The sequence below is a fragment of the Pteropus vampyrus genome, unplaced genomic scaffold, assembly GCF_000151845.1.
Source record: "Pteropus vampyrus isolate Shadow unplaced genomic scaffold, Pvam_2.0 Scaffold102, whole genome shotgun sequence".
In the NCBI taxonomy this organism is placed as follows: domain Eukaryota; kingdom Metazoa; phylum Chordata; class Mammalia; order Chiroptera; family Pteropodidae; genus Pteropus; species Pteropus vampyrus.
In genome coordinates, this window is record NW_011888883.1 from 698,234 (window position 1) to 717,578 (window position 19,345).

General features: G+C 37.6%; 1 pseudogene; it reads left to right on the top strand.

Annotated features, from left to right (window-relative positions):
* LOC105295273 overlaps positions 1-1,652 on the top strand; it is a 1,965-nt pseudogene extending 313 nt beyond the window's left edge.
* Positions 1,653-19,345: the final 17,693 nt, after the last annotated feature.

Sequence of the window (19,345 nt, forward strand, 5' to 3'; positions counted from 1 at the left end):
ACTCACATTAATGCCCACCATTAGCATATAGTATATCTTGAGATATTAGCTTATAGTATAAAGCCATCATGGTTAACAATATACTTTAATATTTTGTTATTATTTTCTTCATTATGTAGTAACCTTTATGTTCCTCATCTCTCTCTCTCTTCTCTCTCTCTCTTTCCATCTCTATGTCTCTCCCATGTATATATGATCATGTATTATAAACAAACAAGTTCAAATATTGTTTCAGGATGTCTGATCAAACCCATTAAGAGGGCTTTTCCTGCGGGACCCACCGAGTTGAGAGGAGCGTGGCTTTCTCCTTCCCCTGCCATGGTGTGTGCTGGTCCACTGATATTGGTGTACTACAAAAAAGGGTAATCATCTGGCAAAAATATCACTCTGCCTGCTTTGCTCAAGGCTCCCATTCGACCAGATATTATGAATTTTTTTCACGTCAACTTGTGCAAAAATAGTAGATAGCCCTACACTGTCAGTGAATTAGCAGGTCATCGAAACCAGTGCTGAGTTGTGAAGTATTGGCAGAGCTGTGGCTCAAATTCCCAGAGGCATTGGGACTCATCGTTCTGGCCAGGGTGCTTTTGACAACATGTGCCATGGGGGCTGCATGTTTGCACCAACCAAAACCTGGCGTCATTGGCACTGCAGAGCTAAAACAACACAGAAGCGATATGCCATCTGCTCTGCCCTGGCTGCCTTGGACTTACCAGTGCTGGTCATGTCTAAAAGTCATAGTATTGAGGAAGTTCCTGAACTTCCTTTTGTGGTTGAAGATAAAGTTGAAGGCTACAAGAAGTCTAGGATGGCTGTTTTGCTTCTTAAGAAACTTAAGGCCTGGAATGATATCGAAAAGCTCTGTGCCCCTCAGTGAATGAGAGCTGGCAAGGGCAAAATGAGAAACCAGCTTGCATCCAGTGCAGGAGACCCTGCATCATCTATAATGAGGACAACGGTATCATCAAAGTCTTCAGAAACATCCCTGGAATTACTCTGCTTGATGTAAGCACACCGAATATTTGAAACTTGCTCCTGGTGGCATGTGGGCCATTTCTGAGTTTGGACTCAAAGTGCTTTCCGCAAGTTAAATGATTGGCATGGACTTGGCATAAAGCTGCCTCCCCCAAGAGTAACTGCCACCTTCCTATGCAGAAGAGGCTCAATACAGATCTTAGTAGAATCTTGAAAAAGCCCAGAGACCCAAAGATCCCTCCGAGCACCCAAGATGATTCACCACAGAGTCCTAAAGAAGAATCCACAGAAACCTTGAGAATCATATTGACACTAAACCCATATGTGAAGACAATGTGCTGGAGCACCATTCTTCACCAGGCCAAGAATCACAAGCTACGGATGGATAAGGCGGCAGCAGCGCTAGAAGCCAAATCAGATGAGAAGGGAGTTCCAGGCAAGAAGCCTATGGTAGGAAAGAAAGGAAAGAAGCTTGTTGGAGTTAAGAAGCAGAAGAAGACTTTGGTGGGAAAAAAGGCTGCAGCTACCAGGACACTGGCAGCTGAGAGAAGCCATAAGAAAAGAAACCCGCCACAGAGGAAAAGAAGCCTGCAGCATAAACTGAAACTGTTTTATTTTGTAAAGGTCAAATCACTTTGGACAACTAAGTTTGAATAAAAACCTGATCAAGGAGGCAATGGGAAACATGAAAAAAATAATGTTAAGAGGCCACTTGGCTGGAGGATGATTCAGCTGGGAACAAGCCCTGATTATGCGTCTTGTACAGCCAGGTTAACCTTCTCCTCCCAACCATTTTTGTTTGCATGACTCTCATCTATTAATGATGAGGTAGTCCTACCTAGAGATTAATTTTTGGGTCCTCTAGAACATTCCTCTGGAGTGCTCCTGACTAAAGCTAGGGCAGCTTCCTTTTAAAAGGACTTAAAATTGCTTTTGTTTGTTTGTTTTTCTCTATTCTTTGTCCTGTAAAAAAATAGTACTATCTTTTGAAGTCGAAATGTTTAATATCTAATGTTACTGGCCAGGTAGAAGGAGGCAAGTTGCTCTTGCATTGTTAGGTAGGGGTGATGGAGAACTGTGGGAGTGAGGTTCTTCAGCCTTATGACCCTAGTCACAAGTTATCTTTGTTGATCATGAAGATGGATGACCAGAGACGGATTCTTCAGGGATAAGAATAATGGCCAAGATCTATCTTGCTCCAGCAACCTTGATTCAAATACAGAGTGAGATATATGCATTGGAGTGAAGCCTAAGTATTCTATCAGACATTGCCCAAGGCACCCAGGATCTGGTAGTCACAGGGTAAGTACGGTAGATTGAGTAAAACTGGAAGAAAGAAGTTAGAGTTAGATAACTAGAGGCCAAGAGCCAAGAGGCTGGAGCTTAAAAAGAGAGCACTAAGAGAGAGGCTATCCAAGATCTTATTTTTGTCTTTCTTTCTTTTTAAATTTCAATTTTATTATTTGTTTCAAGTATACAATGCATTGGTTAGACATATAGTTTATATAGTTTATAAAATGGTCCGCCTAATTGCCCTTTCTCTCTGGCTCTCCACCTAGCCATTACATTAGTGCTCACTGCATTTCTTATGCCGTGCTCCCCATCCCCACCATCTTATTTTTTTTTCTAATAGCACATATTATTTTTATTGTTATCATCTGAGGCCTCTTTTTTCACTCTGCCTTCATCTTAGTTGGCCACTAAGGAGCAAGACCCTCAGACCCATAGAAGTCCTTGGCTGGACTCTGACTCCTGTCTTCCTTTGCCTTTGTCATCTGTCCATTGTTCCACCTGCCTGGCCAGGCATCAGTGCTGTACTATGTGAAACCTAAGTTCCACCTGGGGACAAGGTGGCTAAACTATAGAAAAGAATACCTAAGACTTTCATTCTATGACTTAAAGAAAATCGTTACAGCTTTCCCAGAGGATTTCTGAGAATATCTAAGAGACTTTGGTTTGTGTGCTCACCTCCTGGTTCCACTGAATCAATTCAGGTTAGCAGTTTTTCGCCATTCTATTACGCACCAACTTTCTTCAAATATGGAAACCAAACCTCCTTTTGTTCTCTTTTTCCTATTACACACTCCCTTTGTAAGATTTTTTGTGTATAAAGCAGGTCGTACAGAAACTTTGGATAAGTAAAGAAATTTATATCAAAGCAACACAGGCCAACTTAATATTAAATGATAACTATTTTTCTTCCCCCAAATCCTCCCAGCCTTCCCATCACTGAGACTTTGCCATTGACTATGCCACCTTATAGAGCACCTCTGTCTCCTCTCAAACTTCTCTCTCTTTGATTCCTCTTGGAAATAACCAAATTTCTCCTATTTTTGATTGATATCAATTGCGTCTCAGTAGCATTGAAACCCCATGTTCAAACTTAGCTCCTCTTTAATATCCCAACTTTGTGGGAGCTCCTAAGAACTGCTTGTAAGGATCTGATTAGAGATCTTAAATGAAAGAGCCACCTTCATTTTCAGACTATCTTTCACATAGGTGTGGAGACGGGTTAATATTTCTCAAGTTTCAACGACATATCAAAATTCTGCATTTGGATTTGCGTGAAATAAAATACGCTTACTCAGACAAGGCCTTTTCTATGCAAGGGGGTTGGGTGTAGGAATATCAGTGAATGACTATTGTATTCTTCAAAGCAGAAAAGCAACTCAAAGTGTACGATGGATAGTAGCATCATCTTAAACATCTTCTTAAATATCATCTGGCACAGGGTCTTATTCAAAGGATAGCACATCCTTAAAGGAAAAATACAGAGTTATGCAAACATGCTAGAAGTGTTTGCAGCAGGAAGAATTTATTTATCCCCAAATGTATTTTAATGATTCTGAAATGCAAACTTTTTACCTTTTGAATTGGGATGTGTCTTACGATCATAATCAATCAGGTAGTGGTTGTGAAATATGTGCTCAGCCTGTGCAAGTTCAAACCTGATCATAGCTGTTCATGTTGTCATTTCCCAGAGTTATGTATATAGGTAATGCTAAAAAAGGTTGAGTTTAATTACTTTTTCAAATGTCTTCAGAAAAAAATTACACCCTGAATTGGACTTGAAATTTTATTATGCCCATAGAGAGGCACGAAAACAAAAAAATGAGATATAATAAGATCTACATCTAAAACGAGTCAAAATACTTTTCAATAATATATAAATATTAAGCGATAAGAAAATACTGGGTCAGTTTAATTAGTGGCATTTTTTTCTTAATGGAACAAAAGATAATGATTTAACTTAAATTTAATGAAATACAGCAGCAATTCTATGTATGTCTTTTCACTCACCTTTTAGGTGGAGGAAGTAAGTGATAAAACTCTGCACCAATTTTTTACAGAAATTGGCTTGAAGTCCTTAGAAATTTTGGTAGAAAAATAACCTCAACACCCCATTGTTTCTTTCAGGTTACAGAACCAGATTTTATATATCCTATAAAAATACCTTCTCTTACCAGATAATACTTTAGCTCTCCCCTCCTCCAAAATTCCCATCATGATGTGTCAGATAGTCTTGTGGATATAAGAGGTATAATAAGAAAAGTATGTCTAAGGAGAAATTTGAGCTGACAACTGACATGCCACCCACTTCCTACTAAATGATAGTGGTTATTTGCTAAAGCCCTGGGGATTAAGTCCCTAGCATAAACTTTTATATCAACTTTAATAAACATGCCATACAAATCACAAGCAGACCTCAAACAAATTATTATGATGCCCTTGAGAACTGCAAACATTGAGTCACCCCAAGTGTAAGTTCATCAAAAGGCAAGGAAAGGCTTGGTGCTAGTGGTACATTATAATGTGCCCGCCTCCAGACCACCACTCCCTTCCTCCTGGATTAAGATTGCTCCAATTTTAAGTAGGTGAGGATAAGTAAGAACATCAGATTTAGGGGAGTGATTAGTGGTGTAATAAAAAGTGGGTACCAGTTATGTTGAGGAATTAAAGTGTTACTGCTTCTTCTAGGATCCCCAGAGTAAGAAATTCCAGATTGAGGCCAAGGTTGGACAGCTTCATGGATGTGCATCTATTAAATGTTTCCTACTTGGAGCTTATACTATAAAGTAGCTGGAAAACACACCAACTCTTACACATACTGTACAGAGACTATACCTATGAGCACTCATTTAATTTTAACATTCTTTTCTATCCCTAAAAGCAGAAAAAAGAACCAATTTTGAGATTGTGTCTGAGTTTTCATCCCCTGCTTCCTACAACTTTTCCAGTGGTAACCATGCAAATCTTCACTTCTTTAACATGAAATTTTCTCTTTTCTTTCTCCTTGATTTAAATTGGCCTTGGGCTCACTTGCCTTTTCTTTCTTTAACTTTCTGCATACTGCATGACCACTCACTTAACCATTAAACCCTTAGGTCAGCCACCAAACTAAGCCTCAGATCTGTTGACCACAGAAACAGAGTTTTGGTCAGACTAAAGGTAACATCTTCCAGCTCTGTACCCATGAAGGTGGACCGACCCTACCAGCATCCCCTCTCCCCCCCTTTTTTTAAGTTAAAATATCTGTGGTAGCTCTTATGCACATATCCCACACTCAGACGTGCTGGTGTGCAGTTTGGGTATTTTTTGTTGAGTTTTAGATGTTCAGCTTATTGTTGTTTCAAGGGGAGAGATCTGGGGACATCTCTCACTCCACCAAGTTTCTCCCTCCTCCTCTGGCATCCCTGGAAACCAGACAGAATGATGCCATGACTGACATCAGGACCTGCTGCAGTGATCAACTACCTCCTACTCTAGCCCCAACCAATCAGTAGAACCCACAACCCCAACTCCCTTAACTACGATGACTAATGAGTTTTCATCTATATAACCTATCCCTGAAAGGCCATCAGGGAGCCAGGTTTTTGAGGCTAGCTCACCTGTGTCTCTGGGCTCAGCTCCATTTCCTTAAATAAACCTCTACTTTCTTTGCTGCCAACTCCTGTCCATGTCTTTTCTGGCTTTGATGTGTGCAGGCAAAGCAAACCTCTTGAGTTCGGTAATACCTTCCAAGAGTCTTTAATGAAATGGCTGAACACGTTCACTTTCTTTGTTCTAACACATCTCATTTTTCTCCCTGAACAAGTTTCCCCATAAGCCAGATCTCTTTCTACCCAGTCCCAGAAACGAGTTCTATGTACAACAGGTGAGCCATATCCTCTGATAGTACTCACTTGGCAAGATCACATGCCGATATCTTTGTATGGCAAATAATAAGTCTTTTCTCTTTGGCTAAAACTGAGAGCAAACTAAAATGGCAAATACCCTGTCACTAAGTATGTCAGAATAATTTATTTATATGTTAATTTAGTTTTTTTCTCCCTATATTTCCCCTCCCTCAGTCACTTGATCGAAGAATGTTTCGTTGCTGAAAGCAAACTTGCTTGCAGTTATTGCCTCTCCTTGTCTTTTGTAAACACTTGAACTCACAAAAGGAATTATACTGAATGTCTCTAGAAGGGAAGGGAAGAGGAGTGCCTAAGGATAGGCAGTAGCTTGGAAAAGGCAGAGAGGCAGGCAGTTACTTCAACAACTAAGGAACTTTGACCTTGATAAATCTCAGGGGAAATAGCAGAACCTTGGAGACAAGTGTGGATCCCAGGCATAGAGGAACAGTCTTGGCAAACATTTCTGTGTTCTCCATATGGACTATCAACAAATTGCCCCTGGACTTCAGGAGAGCACACAGTCTTAAACCATAGAGGATATCCATGATGGCAATGGACTGGGGACTAGACACCCTTTCCCTTCTTCTGAGTATCACTTAGGCCTCCAGATTCTCATGAGAATATTAATGAAGGGAAGGAGCACCAACAATGACCACCAGCTTGGCCAAATAGGAGCTTCATATTAGTTAATTTAAAAAAAACTAAAGAAATACAATATTTCTTAGTAATATTTGAGTCGTATAATAATATTCTTCCTGCTATCTATGAATTTTTGTAGTCAAATAAATTCCTAATACTGGGCTTTGAATCATAGAAATATTACCAGTGCAATATACCTATCAAGAAGGTATTAATTTTTAAAGGGCTCAGAACTAATTTCTAATCTCCTATCCAAGTAAAAAATTGCATGACATATATAACAATTAGTCTCATCGATATTCCCCAAAGATTTTTGTCTCATTCACTTGGATGGTGAAATTATGTGTGCATCGTTAAATTTGCAGATGATACAATTTTGGAAAGTAGCATCTGGCAAAAGATATAACACCAAAATATATTATGACTATGATAAATGGGAAAAGAGTTACCAAGACTTCAAAATTAACTGAATGTGAAAGAGAATCAGCATAGAAGAGAAAGGGAGGGATGGAACACTAGAATCTTTCAGTGTATGGACTGTATAAGTAGAAAATGGACAACACTCGAATCTAGTGTAGTTTGGGTAGAAATACAATCTCTCACTACAACAAATTCACAATGAGTAACTACCGCTATCAAAGCAGGTATAATATTCTGAATAATTTGTCAGAGGTCAACCTGCCCATGCCTATGTGTGTTTATTCACTTAAAAAGAGACTAGGTAGAGGCTGGTCAAGAACAGAGACGGCTCTTGGAGTCATACTGCCAGGGTTTGAATCCAGGCTCAGGTATTTATTACCTATGTGACCTATAGTTGGTTTCTTAACCTCTCTGTGACTCAGTTTTCTCATTTGTGAAATGGGAATGAAAATAATATTGATGTTTTGGGTCGTTATAAGAATTAATAGAGTTAATATTTGTGAAGCACACAGAACAGCTTCCCACTGAATGAACACTATATAAGTATGTGTTAAATTAAATACATTTGCTCAACATTTATTTATTACTACTAAGCTTAAACCACTTTTTTTGGGCAAATAAGGATACCAAAATGTATAAGACATGACCCTTGTCCCCAAGGAGTTTATGGCTTCACAAAGAAAAAACTAGAATTTGAAATTACTACTTTAAAAGAGCTTGGAAAGTAGCTCGGCAGAGACGAAAAGGTGATTGATGGATGAGGGTCCTATCATAGGTACTCCAGGGTGACAGTGTGACAGGGTTTCTGGTTTAGTCTGGAATGCAGGAAAATACAAGTTTTTCTTCGTGATTGGCTATTCTCCATTGAAAAAAGAAGTTGAAAGTAAAAGAAAGTGGACGGAGGTAATTCCATGAGGGTTTTAAGCTGGTGAAGAAGAGTTTCCTGGCAGAGGTAATTGTCACATGTAAGAATGTACGACATCCGTGGGGAAGTCTTGAGTATAAAGAGGCCGCCTCTCAGACTCTTGCTCAATCAGCAGTGTAACAATAAAAAGTACATGATACATCCATTTTCATGTAATACCTGCGAATTTATTATTCTTAGTTCATTGATGGGCCTCAAATCTTATCAATTACAAAAAATTGGAGCAAAATACAAGTTTTGGTACTTTTAACTTCAGATGCATTTTCTTGACTATCAGGTAGTATTTTAATGTCATATTATATAATTTATTTTACTATGAATGTTTAAGTATATGTGCTTGGGAAATATCTTCGTTTTTCTCTCTGGCTGGCCGAGATATCATGGGCTGAGGCGAACCCAAATTAATCACTACTGGTGAAGGATTACAGCTGCCTCCAATTTAAATGAAATAATCTCCCTTCCGCTTTTCACAGAGGAAAAGAGAGATTTACCTCCTGCTTCTTTATAATACACTTTTATTTTTTTTAAAGCAAGAGCAGAAAGTTGCTAGAATAAAACCTTTTATGCTGGGTTCATACTATTTGATTTCATGCAGAGCGAGCAGTAAGGAGGAAAGAGGTCTTAGAAGCAGAGAGAGAAGAATTTAGACCAGAACACAACAGAAAAACACCACCACTATAAATGATTTCTGCTGGAGTAAAAATAAAGGTAAATAAATAAGTACACTAAAATCTAACAATAGACAAAAAAATTTCAACAGGGAAGTTTAAAAAAGTTGATAAAATAAATAAGAAAAGAATTTAAAAGGATAAAACATTAGTGAGATGTATTTTTAATGAAAATAAAAATTGCAGAAATACCTCCCTTTTCTGAAATATCAGTAATCACTGTGAAATGATAGCAAGGGAGAATAAAATTGCAGGAATGTCTGCATCCTACTTAGTGCTGGTCTTAATTCTTTAAGGCAGAAATAAAGTGCCAATACTATTTTCATGAGGAACCTTAGAACTGGGGTTTGTTCTCCTGGGGAAGCCTGCTGCCCATTCCAGCAGCCAGAAAGTTAAACTTTCAATTGCCTTGTAGCAAATTACTCTGCTTGTGCCCCCTCTTGACACACTGGGAATCTATTGCTGGGGCCACCCAGAACTGGCTAAGTCTTTATGGTTTGTCTCCCCACTGTCTTTGTACTAACAAAGCGGGAACCAGCCAGCACTAGTGAGGGAGAGTTTTGTCACCACCCGACGAACATGCGCATCCCAGCCTCTGTGCACCCAGTTGTGCCCCTCAGTGTTTAAAAAGAAGCCCCCTATATTCACGTCCTGAAATATCCAAGAAATCAAGAACAACACGAGTGGGAAATTTTTGAGTTGAGAAGGTAGGATTTGGAGATGGGAGTTAGTGTGACCTGACCTAGTATGCTAAATTACTAGAAGCTAAATTGGGAGGTGAAAGTTGTGATAAATTGGTGGTTGGACCATCTATCTCTATGAGCAGATTTCTTGGATCTCATTTTGTAATAATGCCCAATGTATATCTCTACATTTTTTTGGAGCCTGTTATGGATTAAATGTTTGCGTCCCTCCCAAGTGCATAGGTTGAAGCCCTAACCTTGAATGTGACTCTGTATATGGAGTTAGGGCTTTTAGGAAGTAATTAAGGTTAAATGAGGTCATAAGGGTGGGGCTCAGTGAAATAGGATTGGTAGCCTTAAGAAGAGGAAGAGAAATCTCCCTCTGCCTTATGAGGGCATTAGAGAAGGAGACTGTCTATACTCCAGGAAGAGAACTTTTACCAGAACTTGACACCCTAATCCTTGACTTCCGGCCTCCAGAACTATGAGAGAATAAATTTCTGTTGTTTAAACTACCCAGCCTGTGGTATTTTGTTATGGTAACCTGGTCAGACTAAGACAAAGCTAGACCTATGTTGGTCTAAATTCTAGCCCTGAAACAGGCTAGCTGTGTGACACTAGGCAACTTGCTTTTCCTCTCTGATTCTGTTTTTCATATGCAAAGTGAGAGCAATAGTAATCCTTTATAGAAATCTTGTGAGGAGTAAAGAAACGGATGAGCTTACAGTATCTGATACATGGTACGTGATCAAGAAGCAGTTATTTTCACTGTCATTTAGTATCTGAAAATGCTACGAAAGTCTTTTTTCTCTCAAAAAAATCTGAAGCCATAAGTTAATTTTTTTCTTTAATTTTAGTAGAATCCTGCTTTGGCAAATAGAATTAAATCTTTGATTTTAAGACAATCTTGTTTTGGCAAACACCAAAAGCCCAGAGAAAGGAAAAAGCCTTGATGTGTGTAAAAGAAACTGTGTTTACTGACTTGCTGACTTATTCACAGGTAAGCATTTAATAAGACCTGCTAGAGGTCTTATTGGGGAGATGAAAAAGGATTATGGTAACCTTGTAGTCCCTGACTTACACACATGAAACTTCTAAAGTTACACCCAGCAATGCAAATTTAAATGCCAGCAGAAAAGATACTAACAGGAATCAGTGAAGCCCAGAGGAGGGGGAGCTCAAGAAAGGTGGGAGCTCTGGGGAATGCCTCCTATGGCAGTGAAGCAGAATCTGGAGGTTTGGGAGTGAGCAGGAGCAGCACAGGAGACAAAGGGAGCCCTGACCCGGAACTCCAGGCTGCTTGGGCCTGCTGTGGGATGTGTTAGCACAGCGTGGTGTGGTTGAGCTGTTTGAAGAAAATGTATCTGGTTCGTGGTTCAATATGAACTGGAGAATTTGAGGAGACAAAAGAGAAGGAGTGTACTATTTGCTAGTAACTGCGCTAGGCACATTCTCCCCATCCGCATGTGGAACAAGTAATTGACATTCAGATGACCCTGGAAGAAATGGAAAGCAGAAGGCCATTCCTGGAATGGAGCGGGGAAAGGCGGCAGTGGGTGCCAGGAGAGTCTTTAGGCAGAATGCACAGGGTTTGGTGCTCCTCTGGAAGTCAAAAGTGAAGAAAGGGCCAAAGGTGACTAATTCGTTCCCAGCCTGGGATACTGGAAAAGGCGATACCACTGAAAAAGAACAGGCAAAAAAAAAAAAAAAAAAAAGCAAAACTGGTTTTAGGAGGACAGTTGATGAATTCAGTTTTGGTCTTGTAAAATCTGCATTTTTGGAATGAACTAAGAAATTCTTTGAACTAATAAGTTATTGACGTATTGATTTCAAAAGGCAATTTCTCATATTCCTTTTCAATCTTTCTGTGTCTTGACTTTTTCCATCTTATTTTTTCCTTAAGTTTCCATGACCTTGACTTTATGATTTAAAAAGCTATAAAAACAAGTGAAACTATTTTTATTTTTTTTAACATACTCCTCTCTCCATATTTAAATTGTTAGTGGCAGAAGCCATTGTGGTTTGTGAAGACACAAAACTTTTAAATTTTGTTGTTAAATAAATATGGATAGTTTTCTCTCCAGCCACTATTCTACAAAACATCCCTATTATAAATAGACGTAGAGTTGTTTTTTAAGCATGTAAACATTGTGTTTGTCAAGAATGTCATTCTCCAATCAATTTTTAAAATGATCAGTGTCACTTTTTGTTATGCGCTGCTAAATTCTGTGTTGTTAACTTAGATAGGCACTCAGACCATGGTCAGAAAATCTGAACCATTTTAGAAATTACATACAATTAATTACATATAGGTGAAAGGTTAAGGTGGGGAAGCAATTAAATGTGTTGATTTGAAATTTGGCATTAAATGAAAATGGGGAATTGAGAAGCAAATGTGTTTGTTAAGAAAGAATAATGGTGAATTAAATGTGGCACAGTATTCCCATATTCAATCTGCCGATAGAAAATCAGACTGTTTGGTTTTACAAACTATGATTTAAAAACGGTGGCCACAGTGTGTCTAAAGAGAGAAGAAATAGTTCTCTGACATGGTCATTTTATTTTTGCATTTCAGGTCAGTTCTGTTCTTTTTGAGTATATGTCATTTCATTTACGATCTTTCCTATTTATCTGTTTCTGTGGATTTTTTCCATTTGTCCCTCTACCATTTATATATTGTATTCCCGTTCCCCAGCTGTATGTAACAACATTCTTCTTTCATGTAACAATGCTCTTCCTTCATGCCATTTGATCCCACTGATTCATCTAGTGCACAATATCATCTGCAATGTCCCCTCTCTTCACAGTGCGAGTCAGCCTTTCTAAATCTGGATTACTGTCTAATTTGATATGGTCAGTTCTGAAGATATTAGGTAATATTAGACCCATCTCTGCCCCCATGGAATTGCATTTAATATCTCTCCCCTGTTTTCCACTATGCCAAAAATCAATGTATAATAAAGATGAATAAATCATTTTTCCAACTGTAATAAGATCATTGTATTTTAATTATTGAGCCAGAAGACTCTTTCCTCAGAGCAGATGTTGAACCCAGGTCACTTGGGAGAACACCAGGCAAGCTCACCAATATAAGATAACCAAAAAACAGGCTGCGAGAAAAGATCCTTTTACAGGATTTTAAGCAGAGATCCAGTAATTAAAGGGTAACTAATATTATTTGTATATTTAATTATTTATTCGTTAGTATTTAAAGATGACATAATTTTCAGACTGAAGAAATGAATGAGAATTATCTGAATTATTTCTAATGTAAGTTCTTTCTGTGCCATTACTGTCCTCAAAAATCAAGGTTTGATTCTTAGATATATGCAGTTATACCTGGGCTCATTTGCAGCTCTGAATTATTCAGCCATGGAGCTGGATAAGAAACTGTGAATATGAAATAAAGGAAACCTTTTTGACTCACGATGTAGAGAGTATAAACATTTACAAATATTTAAGGCTATGCACACTGGTTGTACTCTGGTTAATAAAGTGCTAATAGTATACATTAACCTAATTTATTCAAAGTTTAGAGTCCAGAAAAATTATTTGTCTAGATATCTAGATTTTTTTTGTCTATAATTTAGCAAGTAACTTTACTATGAAACTACTGTGGTAATTTTATAGTTGTCTCATATATAGTCAATAAATAATTTAGTGATGTTTAAAACATAATCTTAATGTGTGTTTATTATACTTGAAATATGTCCAAATAAAACTCAGAAAGCTACCCCATTCTTCCTTAACTATTTGTACTATAGCTCAGAAATAAGTTTTGGAATGTTTTAGGAAAATTGAAACATTCACACATACAGGACTGATTCAGGATAGTTATATATATAAACCATATGTACTTGATGTATATAACTTGTATTTATTAAATGGGCATTAGAAAAGAAACTTTCTGATTAACATCCCCAGGGAAGGAAATAAACAAAGCGTTTTTCTTTCTATGAACACATTCTTTGGTGTCTCCTTCAATCTTCTCCCTGCCCTTTTCTCCACCCCCACACCAAGTAATTCTAAATGCGTGTGTATACACACACACACACACACACACACACACACACACACACACACACACACACAGCCTTCACTGCTGTGTTGAAAAAGCAATAAAACAAAGGATCATGTTCAAACAGGACAAAAAAGGAGGAGATAAAAAATAAGAGAAAAAGGGGGCTAAAAATGGTCTGCTGGAAACAGCATTGAACAAGGAAAAAATACAGATAGAAACAAGACACGAAGAGATGCGGGTGGAGAAGTAGAGGTCACGGGGAAAGTTTATAAAAAAACAAAGAGAAAATAGAAATGAAACTAGACAAGAGAAAATGTTGAGGAAGGAAAAACATAAATACACAAATCAATTATAGAGTTGATAGAGAGAATGAGAAAGAATGCAAAAAGAGAGAGAGAGAGAAAGAGAACCAGAGAGAGTAAAGATGAAAAGCAGGAAGAAAATCAGAAGAATTAAAAGGCTGAAAATAAATACCAAACATATTAAGGATAGAGAAATATGTTGAAGAAAAAGATATCAAAAAAAGAGGGCTTAGAAATACAAAACTCAGAAATATAAATTTAAATTTTTAAAACTTAAACATACCATGTCTTGTAAGTGAAAAAGATTTCCTGGGGTTGCTTTAAAAAATAAGAAATAGAAATGAGCAAAGTGCCGGGCCTCTGAGTTTTAGCGCGCTGACGTGAATCAGTTCTGTTGCTACCTGCAGGACACCACTTAGTGGCTGGTTTCCTCACTCATAAAGTGGAAGAGGGCACTGGCCTTTTAAGGTTCTTCAACACCAAAATTCAAAGAAAACAGAAGAAAACGAAGTAGAGAAAAAATTTTAAGATAAGTTAATCTCCGGAGATCAGCGAGTTTATTGTTTTTTAGTGAAATTTAGAGCACATTTGAAAAGCATTTCAAAAAGAAGTTCACAGATGCCATTTGCACACTACACAGCCAGTGTGGTGATATATGGGGACACACTGATAGACTTGCACATATGATTTAAATTTTCTGGCACTGTTCTCTCATTCTGCTATGTATATTCCAATCTCTAGAGTCATTTTCCCCCATTGGCTGTAGGAGAGAATCAAGATAAACTCTGAGTCATTTCTAAGTTCAGAGCTGGGGGTGGGGACTGTAACCCATAGAAGTGCACTGTTTCTTAACTGGAGATAAAGCAATCGCAAATTGGAGGTAGGTAGAGGATTGATAAGGAGCCAGGAAGAACAAGGAGGAGAGCCAAGCTGAAGGAGTCATGGCTGCTCCTGGGTGCATATTTGTAAGTCTTCCAAGAACTTGACTAGGTCTCCAAATAATGAACGTCTTTTTCAATTTAACAAGTTAGCTTTATCACTTTTCTTTATCAGTATCAATGCCTTTATAATCATTTGCCCTTGAAATATGGTGAAAGCTAGACTTAGCAGGAGGAGTCAGCATTACCTAAACTGCCTTATCCCTGATTAGTAACAGCAGAAAGAGAAGAAGCTCACTTGGATTTCTTTAGAAGCGGAAGCTCAATATCTCATCGTTGTTGGGAAGGCATTTCTGTTACAAGCTCTAAGAGCAATAATCTGGGGAAACAGAAACTTTTAAGAAACACATATGAGCAAGCCTCTCTAATAACCTTTACAAGGTTCCTTGGGAGCTGGAAAAGGATCCTTTACATCGTCTCTCTGGGCTAAAATTTCTTCTTGTTTCATTACCATTTTCTTTTAAGACACGCATTTTATTGCGGTCCATGAAAGGGAACCCAGACTCCTTTTTGTTTTAAGTCTTCATTCAGCATCCCGGTGCTGTGAGAGAGAACAGGATCAGCTTCAAACCCTGGACAGGGTCTTCCTGGCTGCATTTCAGATTGGCAATGCCTTCAAACTGTTAGGAGTGTATATCGTATGGACTTTCTTAGTCTTTTTTCCCCAAGTTTCTGACATACCAGTAGAGCCACAAAAACCTCACTGGTTTTATATCATGATTTTGGACCAGGGAAATAGAGGCTTCGAACCACAGACGCAGAATGCTGTTTTGCATTGGGAGGTGGGATGTGGGGAGAACATAATTCTTTGCTGTGGAAGTTGGAGAAGGGCTTCTAGCACCCAGCTAGATCAAAGTAGGTTTATCAGAATTCGTACTCACTTGTTTTAATACAATATGGACAGAAGCTTTTAGAGGGAATGAGCATCTAAGCCCAAACACATAATTCAAGCTGAGAAAATGTGTGTTGTGTGAACACGTATTATGCCTTTTGGGGCCTGCTAAGACCTGAGCATGTGTGATGTTTTAGATCAATAATGTGCCTCCACTCATTGACACCAGAATGTGAATCAAACCATTCAATCATTTTGACCAAGATTTGACCTATGTAAAATGCATCCAAGTTAACATTTCAAAATAGTATGTGCCTATCTCAATGGAATAAAGATAATATTGTTTACTGACTCCGAAGCATTTGCCAATTGTCTGGAAAAATAAAAGCCCAGTAGTTCATAATTTAAATTAAAACCTGGACCCAAAAGGAAAAGGAACTTCTGAGTGTGTGTTGGGAGTGGAGTTGGGGAAGGGGCAGAGAAAGCCAGCAGAGAATTATGGTGGTTTTTGAAGAAACTCACTTTTTAGTTTGTTAAGAAAAACCTTTTTATAAAAAACCCCAAGAGATATTTTAATTATTCTTTTTTTTTCATTTTATATATTGAACAGCTACCTGATTTCTCCCTGTCTCATGCCCTACCTCTTGTGAGTACTTGACTCCACAGAATATATGGTTGCTGATCTTAGAGTGCTTACAATCTTATATAAAAAAACGGCCAACGAAGAACAAAGATGTTTGCAGCGTGACTTCAGGATAATTAGTTAATCTGTAAAATGGTATAAATCATATTAGTGCCCACTTCATGGGGGCAGTGGCATGAGAGTGAAAATGAAATCACGTATGATGTAAAGAACTTAGCACCATGCCAGACACATTATACGTACTTAAAAACATTATATGTGGAGTTGTTAGTATTAAAATTATTATGCTATATAACAGGGATTTTCTTGGCTACATCAGTTTAAGACTGAAATAGCCATGACAACAGATATGAGGAGAATATTTCTCTAGCCTGATCTGAAGAATTTTGGGACTCTCCTAGACCTAGTAAGCCCCACCTCTTTCTCATTCAGGCTTCCTTGACTTACTCAAAGGCTGACTCCTGCTCCCACATTACCCACTTCCCTCAACCCACAGGCCTCCTGCATATCTAACCACTCTCTCCACATGAACTTTTCAGTTTCCCCCTCTAGGAAGTGGGTCCATTTCCTTAGAGCAGGAACACCTAGCCATTTGGTGTGCCCCAGCCAGGAGAACTCTGTTTCTTCCAAAGTTAAGTGTGAAATATGTTTGCAGATGGAAAACACCATCAATGTTCGCTCTGAGCTATACTTCATCATTTAGCACTAAATATTAAATTAGTTTCTTGCTTAATCTATGCAGATTTCCCAGCAAAAATACTGTCTCCTAAATGAGTTTTTAATTTAATTGGACTATTTCTGGCATAAAAGTCCTTAAAAGAAAGAAAGCCAAGGGGATTCATGAAGAAACAGATGCAGAGGGTAACATTAAGGCACTGAGAGGCCCCACCCCGGAGAACCTAACTCAGGGGTCTCAGTGGGGCTCCGAGCTTTCGTGTGTGTTTACCAAGTGTCCCAGGTGATGATTCTCATGGGAATTTGGGACTCATTGGAAGAAAACCATCAAGACAGGGGAGGAGACAGATAACTGGTCCAGAACTTTGAAGACAAGAGCTGGGAATTTTAATTTGTTATGGTGGGCAATGGGGAAATACTTAATTCTAACCAGAAGGATCATGAAATCCACTCACTGTCATACTTTCTGCTTGTTAACTCACATGGTGGACAGAAGGAGATTGTTTTTAAATATTTCATAGAAATACAAATGTAAACAAAGGTACAGTCATTTGCATGTTAAATTTGCAAACTTTGAAAGTCATAAGGCTCAAAGCTGGCATAAGATACCTTTCTACATTACAGTTACAATATAAATTAGTACAACACTTTTGGATAGCAGTTTATTAATACGCAGAGCTATAAAAATCTCATGTTCTTTGACCCAGTAACCCCACTTCCAGCAATCTAATCCAAAATGTAAAACAAGCCATACAGTCAAAGATTCATCACAGCACTGTTTATAATAGTGAAAGGTTATGCAATCTTTAATATGTTAAATATGTTGACATAGAAAAACACTTAATATATAACACTAAGTAAAAAAAGCGAGGTCTAAACTTTGTATGTTTGCAATCATTTAAAAGCATCTTTAGGAAACAAAAAGGCCAGAAAGAAATATAAAAATTATAACCATTGTATTTAGGGAGGAGAATTTTTCTCTACTTTTTCTTTTCTCTAAACTTTAGGTTATAAGATTACCTTACTTCCTGATTAAAAATAAAATTATAAAATTAATTTGTTTTATAATTAGTTTATATCATAACTCACTAACTGTAAATTCAATTTACATTCTAAAACTTTTATAAACCATTGCCATACTTTTCAAGGCTTCCTAGAAATGGAAATAAAATTAGAAAAAAATGTGAGAACTTTGGTAACTTTGTTATGGAGACAAATTAGTGGACAGAAATCAGCTCTATTTCAATTCTATCTGGATCTAAACTTTCTCATAAAATAACTCAAAAGCAAGAGTTGGAATGAAGACATTAATTAAGTACTATGGAATGAGAGGGGGCGATTCAGCTATATTCATAGAGTAAACTTTCTTTCCTGGATGTGGAGTTTATTACATTCCTGGTGCTTTGGTGTTTTTCTTTTCTTCTTTCCTAATTTTTTTTTAACTGACATTTTATTAGGAAAATTTTAAAACATACAGAAAAGTTGAAGAATTTTGCTATGAATCCAATACCCCCATCACATAGATCCAAACTTAGCTTTAACTTTTCACTGTTACTCCAACTGATCGGTTTTATTAGAAGGAAAAAAAAATTACATATATATAATGTGTATATATTTTTCATCTAAAATATCATTCAGTTTTTACCATTAATGCGGTGGAAATTGAATGCTAGGCACTTGCAGCTTCTCTACTAGGACTAAAGAGGTTTAGATATGTCAAGTGTAATGACAAAGATGTAGATTTGTCTCAGCCACCACCTGGGGAGCAAATTTTCCCTTAGAAGTTCCTCCAACCAAAGAGCACTTTTCCCTTCCTTTCTTCGAGGTGCTCACTTCTATTAATGGAATTCTGTACTGTCTTCAGCATAGTATTCGCATTATGAAATTCTTGGTTAACATTTCATTAGAGAGCTATTTTACCTTCAATATATGATTTCTGTGGAACTAAATACTATGTTCAAAATGTATTTTCTTCCCATGGAAGACACATCTCTTAAATTAACGATATAAACAAGGAGGAATATAATACAGTTTGCAAATTTATTGGATTTTTGTTAATGTTTGCAAGAATACGTATTGATTTTTAAGAATTTTTAAAGCTATATTTGCCAGAAAACCTAAAAAGTGGGTGTAGCAGGCTTTAATAATGGAAAGAGCAAGGACTTCGGCCATACAGCAGATCCGAGTTTAAAACCCCCTTCAGCTGCTCTAAGCTGTGAGATCCTGGAAAAGTTCCAGGCTCTGGACCTTTCTTCAATTGAGTGTTTAAAATCTACATTGCAATGTTTTTGTGCAAAGTAAATGCTTAGCACAAAGTCTTGCATTTAGAAGACATTTTTAAAAGACCATCTTTTATTATTATTATTTTATATTATTATTACCTAATTATCTACTCTCTCTAAGGTGCTCTCCCCTTATCTATATAATGGAAGCAGTCACATCTAATT